At 33.1% G+C, this 7,259-nt stretch overlaps 1 long non-coding RNA gene across 1 annotated transcript; it reads left to right on the top strand.

Annotated features, from left to right (window-relative positions):
• Positions 1 to 418: 418 nt before the first annotated feature.
• On the top strand, positions 419 to 7,259 carry LOC139505522 (uncharacterized). The gene is made up of 4 exons (XR_011659766.1): positions 419 to 1,931; positions 5,282 to 5,363; positions 6,236 to 6,324; positions 7,141 to 7,259. It is a non-coding gene; the product is annotated as an uncharacterized lncRNA (long non-coding RNA).

Raw genomic sequence — 7,259 nt, 5'->3', positions numbered from 1 at the left:
GTTTTGTATATTTAGAATCACGCCAAAGGGGGCATTCAAAATGATTCAGTAAACACGTGCTGGGACTATTATGCTTATAATAACCCAGACATGTGCAATAGAGCACACAACTTGTTTTCAAATGTTCACACATGTTTGAACAGAAGAATTTAGCCAAAGTTTGCAGACGAAATATTCAGAAGATTTACTGAGAAATTGATATAACTAGTGGAAATTTTGAAGTCATTTTAAGGTGGTGTTAAATTGCATGATGGTTTGATCAAAAGAGCAAAATTCTGAAGGCCAAAGGTAGAGCAAATTTAAAACTCATTAATTACATTGTTAATGTAAAAATATACACTTGTATCGGAGATTTGCTATTTTTATGTCCCATTTATGGGCATTATGTTTTCTGTCTGCTTTCGTTCACCCATCGAATCATCCAATTTCAGGCAAAAGTTTTTGGTCAAGGTAGTTGAATTCCAATCAACTTGAAACTTATTTAACATGTTTCCTATGATATGATCATTCTTATTTTAATGACAAATTAGAGATTTTATCCCATTTTCAAGGTCCATAGAAAATGATAGTGCGGATGGGGTATTTGTGTTCTTTGTACACATTCTTGTTTTAAATTTTAGTATGAGGTGTTTCTTTTGCTTTGTGAACAAACATATGCTCTAGATTTTTTTTTTTAAATTGTTGCACATGGGTATATTGACTACTGTAGAATTGTGAATTTTATCAAATTGTCATGCACTTAATATATTTCATTAACTTAAAACACTTCCAAACTCTTAAATGGTGCACATGATGTTACTAATTCCATTCATTATGACTAAAGGGTTGCATTCTGAAATTGACATATTTGACCTAGATACGACAACCTTTCATGCTGGCTGTTCTCCATCTGAAAAACCACAGTGCCAGCCGTTTGCCAAAAAAGGGAGGTGGGTCATACAAGAGCCTACACAAACGCTTTGCACTTATACTTGTTGACATACAAATTACCTTTATTGTCCTAATCAGAATCGAAATAATTAAAAATGGATATGAAGATTAAATCAAATAGGGAATACATTATAATCCAAGTCCAAATAATTATGACGCCTTGCAAGGCTATTTGATTTTTTTTCTGAGATTCTTCCCTCCTCCAGGGAGGCGCAGCCCTCAAAGTAGCTTCTGAAATGAAGTTGCCAATTGACCACCAGACATGAAAATTTAATGGCCAACTCAAAATTTTAGTGGCCAGGAATAGTTTCAGGTTGCCCTTAAACAAAACTTCTGACTGCGTGTGAAAATATGGAGATAGATAGATATGTGCCATTTTCAGTCAACGACAACAAATTGCATATAAAAATAAACTACAATTACCTGATACAATAAATCACTGACAAGATCAAGCTCAAATCTAACAGGTGCTGGAAATAAAGTATTCATTTAAAATCATATTTTAAAACCTGGTATTGATCATGACAAAATTTATCAAAATTTACAGTCACCACAGATGACACTGCCCCTGTCCATTGTGCATAGTCCTCCGAAGAGTTTGTACCTTGGAACAGAATTAACAGAATGAACTGGCCTGCACAGTGGTTTGACTTGATTGAATGTTATAGAAATGTTTGTTTATTATTATTTTAACAAACAAAGAAAACTTCAAACACACACTGGGATGATTAAATCTAAAAATGAATTGTCCCAAGAAATCCACAATATTATGCCCGATTATATTCAGTGCATATACAATTCTAAAAAGGATATTAAATGTATCAAGCTCAAAGAACACTTTAACAAAGTAAAAAAGCTACTTTACATGTTAGGTTTACATACCATTTATTGTCATGTTTATCTCATTCTTACTATTTAAAAAAAAAGTTGAAAAGATTCCTCTGATAGAACTGAATGAAGACATCCTTTTAAAAGATGGAGAAGCAAGAAGAACAAAACTAGTGAGTATTTTAATTAGTTGTGGGTCAATTATATTTATTTAATATTTAACTAGTGGCAAATAAATCATACTCTTTCATATCAATATATATTCTATTTATGATCTCAATGAGACCATATTAGTTATAAGCTTACAAGAAATCATTATGTTGGATATTTTATGCCCTTTTTAGCTCTCCTGGCCCAAAGGGCTAAGTGAGCTTTTCCCATCAGTTTGCGTCCGGCGTCTGTCGTCATCCGTTGTCGTCCGTCGTCTGTCGTCGTTAACTTTTACAAAAATCTTCTCCTCTGAAACAACTGGGCCAAATTAGACTTTTGACCCCAATTTCACGGTCCACTGAACATAGAAAATAAAAGTTGGAGTTTCAGGTTAAAGTTTTTGGTCAAGGTAGTTTTTGATAAAATTGAAGTCCAATCAACTTGAAACTTAGTACATATGTTCCCTATAGTATAATCTTTCTAATTTTAATGCCATATTAGATTATTACCCAATTTCACGGTCCATGGAACATGGTAAAGGATAGTGTGAGTGGGGCATCTGTGTACTTTGGACACATTCTTATTGGTTATTATCTTGAATATTATTATAGATAGAGATAAACTGTAAACAGCAATAATGTTCAGCAAAGTAAGATTTACAAATAAGTCAACATGACCGAAATGGTCAGTTGACCCCTTTAGGAGTTATTGCCTTTTATAGACAATTTTTAACCATTTTTGGTAAATCTTAGTAATTTTTAAAAAAAATCTTCTCCTCTGAAACTACTGGGCCAAATTAATCCAGACTTGACAACAATCAGCTTTGGGGTTTCTAGTTTAAAAAATGTGTCACGTGACCCGGCCATCTAACCTAGATGGCCGCCACAGTTAAAAATAGAACGTAGGGGTAAAATGCAGTTTTTGGCTTATGATTCAAAAACCAAAGCATTTAGAGCAAATCTGACATGGTGGGGGGGGGGGGGGGGGGGGGGGGGGGTAAAATTGTTTATCAGGTCAAGATTTATCTGCCCTGAAATTTTCAGATGAATCGGACAACCCATTGCTGGGTTGCTGCCCCTGAATTGGAAATTTTGCTGTTTTTGGTTATTATCTTGAATATTATTATAGATAGAGATAAACTGTAAACAGCAATAATGTTCAGCAAAGTAAGATTTACAAATAGGTGAACATGACCGAAATGGTCAATTGACCCCCTAAGGAGTTATTGTCCTTTATAGTCAATTTTTAACAATTTTCATAAATTTGTAAATTTTTTACTAACATTTTCCACTGAAACTACTGGGCCAAGTTCATTATAGATAGAGATCATTGTAAATTGCAAGAATGTTCAGTAAAGTAAGATGTACAAACACATCACCATCACTAAAACACAATTTTATCATGAATCCATCTGCTTCCTTTCTTAAATACTCACATATACTTAGGTGAGCGACACAGGCTCTTTAGAGCCTCTAGTTCGTAAATCTTAGTAATCTTTTACAAAAATCTTCTCCTCTGAAACTACTGGGCCAAATTAATCCAAACTTGTCCACAATCATCATGGGGGTATCTAGTTTAAAAAATGTGTCCGATGACTTGACCAACCAACCAAGCTGGCCGCCATGACAGGGTAAAATTGTTTATCAGGTCAAGATCTATCTGCCCTGAAATTTTCAGATGAATCAGACAACCAGTTGTTGGGTTGCTCCCCCTGAATTGGTATTTTATGGAAATTTTACTGTTTTTAGCTCACCTGGCCCAAAGGGCCAAGTGAGCTTTTCCCTTCACTTGGCGTCCAGCGTCTATCCGTCGTCTGGCGTCGTTAACTTTTACAAAAATCTTCTCCTCTAAAACAACTGGGCCAAATTTAACTAAACTTGACCACAATCATTATTGGGGTATCTAGTTTAAAAAATGTGTTCGGTGACCCGGCCAACCAACCAAGATGGCCGCCATGGCTAAAAATAGAACATTGGGGTAAAATGCAGTTTTTGGCTTATAACTCAAAAACTAAAGCATTTAGAGCAAATCTGACATGAGGTTAAATGGTTGATCAGGTCAAGATCTATCTGTCCTGAAATTTTCAGATGAATCAGACAACCCGTTGTTGGGTTGCTGCCCCTAAATTGGTAATTTAAAGGAAATTTTACTGTTTTTTTGTTATTATCTTGAATATTATTATAGATAGAGATATACTGTAAACAGCAATAATGTTCAGCAAAGTAAGATTTACAAATAAGTCAACACGACCGAAATGATCAGTTGACCCCTTTAGGAGTTATTGCCCTTTATAGTCAATTTTTAACCATTTTTCACATTTAAGTAAGAGCTACAAATAAGTCAACATGACGAAAGTGGTCAATTGACCCCTTAAGGAGTTATTCCCCTTTATAGTCAATTTTTAACAATTTTCATAAATTTTGTAAATGTTTGTAAATTTTTGTGCCCCATCTAGGATAGAAAAGGGGCATTATGTTTTCTGGTCTGTGTGTTCGTTCGTTCATCCTTCCGTCCGTTCATCCTTCCGTCTGTTCAGGTTTAAGTTTTTGTTCAAGTTAGTTTTTGATGAAGTTGATGAAGTCCAATCAACTTGAAACTCAGTACACATGTGCCCTATGATATATGATCTTTCTAATTTTAATGCCAAATTAGTGTTTTGACCCCAATTTCATGGTTTACTGAACATAGAAAATGATAGTGCAAACTTCAGGTTAAAGTTTTTGGTCAAGGTAGTTTTTGATGAAGTTGAAGTCCGATAAACTTGAAACTTAGTATACATGTTTCCTGTTATATGATTTTTTTTTTAATTTAAATGCCAAATTAGAGTTTTTATCCCAATTTCACGGTCCACTAAACACAGAAAATGATAGTGCAAGTGGGGCTTCCGTGTACTATTGACACATTCTTGTTACAAAATATTTTCCAGTCACTTTTGGGCCAAGTGCATTATAGATAGAGATAATTTTAAGTAGCAAGATTGTTCAGTAAAGTAAGATCTACAAACACATCATCAACACCAAAACACAATTTTGTCATGAATCCATCTGTGTTGTTTGTTGAATATGCACATAGCCCAAGGTGAGCGACACAGGCTCTTTAGAGCCTCTAGTTTTACTAAAGATCAAAAATGCTATCAGCAGGTTATGATGAAACTATGGTGACTTTTTTTTTATATATATTTATGAACTAAGTACCCTTTTGTTTTTTACATAATTTCTGATTATATTTTGGAAATAATATGTAAATTTATTGTTGAAAAAAAATCATTAAAAACAAAAAGACAAGCTAAAAGGACTGTATTATGCCCTAATAGCACAGATCTTTATTATTATTTTACATTAATAACTTTGTCAAAATATGTTACCTATTTCAGCTGCAGATAATGAAAAGAGAAAATGATAACAAAAATGGGAGAGATTTGGAAGGCCTCACCAGAAACAAGCTGATGGAAGATAGTAAGTAAACAATGTATTAATCAGTCTTTTAATTTTGTGATTTATTTTCATACTCCTGAGTCATGTAAACTGTTTTTAGCTCACCGTTCCAAAGGCAAGACACCACTGCGAAATAAGAACAGATTTAGAATCATCTAGAAGGGCTAGACTCAAACAACAACTGATAAAAAGACAAAAAGATACAAAGGGCCAATGTAAAAGCACTAGATATAGCAGTGACTAAAATTAGCTAAAGGAGTTAATTATAACAAATAAAATTCTAAACAAAAGTGAAAGGTTCCCCGTGAGCAGCATGACTGATATATTAAGCATTATTTTAAATGAAAGTGATGATAAATCTTTCCTAAAAGATTTACACATGCAAAACTCATTCAAACAAATTTATTTAAGGTTCAATCATATGATAAGGTTCTATATAGATATTTGAAAAAAACTTGTCTCTTGTTAAGTGGAAACTTATAGCTATAATAAGATGTGGTATGTGTGCCAATGAGACAACTTTTTATCCAAGTCATAATTTGTAAAAATCCATTATAGATCAAGATACAGTCCTGGCTCACGCTGAACAGGAATCTATAAAGAGTGCCAAAAATGACTAGTGTAAAACCTTTGTAAATGAAAAAAACAACTGTCTTATCTCTATATAAAAAATATTTGTAACTTTATTATGCATGACAAGTCGGTAACATTTTATGTGTAAAATTATCGTTTAGCACCTCTCCTTTTCACATAACTTCCTTGTTATAATTAACATGGTATCTTTTACTGAAAAAAAAGATAATCTCAAAGCCGTTCACATATCTGTTTTTAGTTTCAAGAAGCAACTGTGACATTGTTAACTACTTAATTACTTGCTTCTGCTTTCTTTAAAGAGAGAAACATATGGAAGCAAATGGATACTGAAAAGTTAGACAATATTTTCAAGATTATATAACAGATTCTGCACAGAAGCCAAGTCCAGGTAAGGTGTATAGACAATATAAACTGCTTCCTGCAGTTTCCATTCCTACATTACAAAAAGTTAAGATAATATCTAGAATATATTTCAAAGGATAACTAAATTTGGGTCAGAAAAGCCCTAAATTTAAAGTCATTTGTACATGATCTTGAAACTTTAATCGAACAGTTTTCACATAAAGAAATCCCATCATTGGGACTATAATTATTGTAGACAACGATATATCTGAAAAAAGTAAAGCATTTAGAGCAAATCTAACAGGGTTCAGAAATGTTCAGCAAAGTCAGATCTTCAAAATTGTTTCAATGACCAAATTTGTCAATTGACTCCTTAATTATTTATTGCCCTTTTAATGTTTAGATTTTTCATTCTTTTTGCAAGTCTATTACTTTTTCAAAAATCTATTTCTCTGAAACTACTGGGTCAAAAACTTCCAAACTTTAATTGGATGTTCCTTATGGTGTTTTGTTTTTAAATTGTATTTGAAGGATTTGATTCATCAACCAACATACATCATCGGGCTGCAATGACTAAAAATAGAACATAGAAGACAAAAGAAGGCCTTGGCTTTTATCTCAAAAACTTCAACAGTGAGAGCAAAAGTGAAAGGGAGTTAAAGTGATAAATGTGTCGATCATGATCTATCTGTGATGAAATTTTCAGACAAGTTTGACAGTAATCCAACAATAAGTTGTCCTTTAGTCTGAAGATTACTTGACAACGTAGATTTCACCTATTTAACAATTTCACTTATGCAGTGTGCTCTTACTGCTTAAGTTTAGATGAAAGCAAAAAACTTCATTTTTTTTTGGGTTTCAGATGCAACTGAAATTGACAATTTCAAGGCAAAATATCCTGATATAACTTGTAATGTTGACGTTATAAAGGTGAAAGTTATGAATGAAAAGAAAGAAAGAAAAAGAAAACTTGAAAGGGAG

Source organism: Mytilus edulis, unplaced genomic scaffold (genome assembly GCF_963676685.1).
Source record: "Mytilus edulis unplaced genomic scaffold, xbMytEdul2.2 SCAFFOLD_375, whole genome shotgun sequence".
Lineage (NCBI taxonomy): Eukaryota > Metazoa > Mollusca > Bivalvia > Mytilida > Mytilidae > Mytilus > Mytilus edulis.
This window is presented reverse-complemented; position numbering and strand designations above follow the sequence as displayed.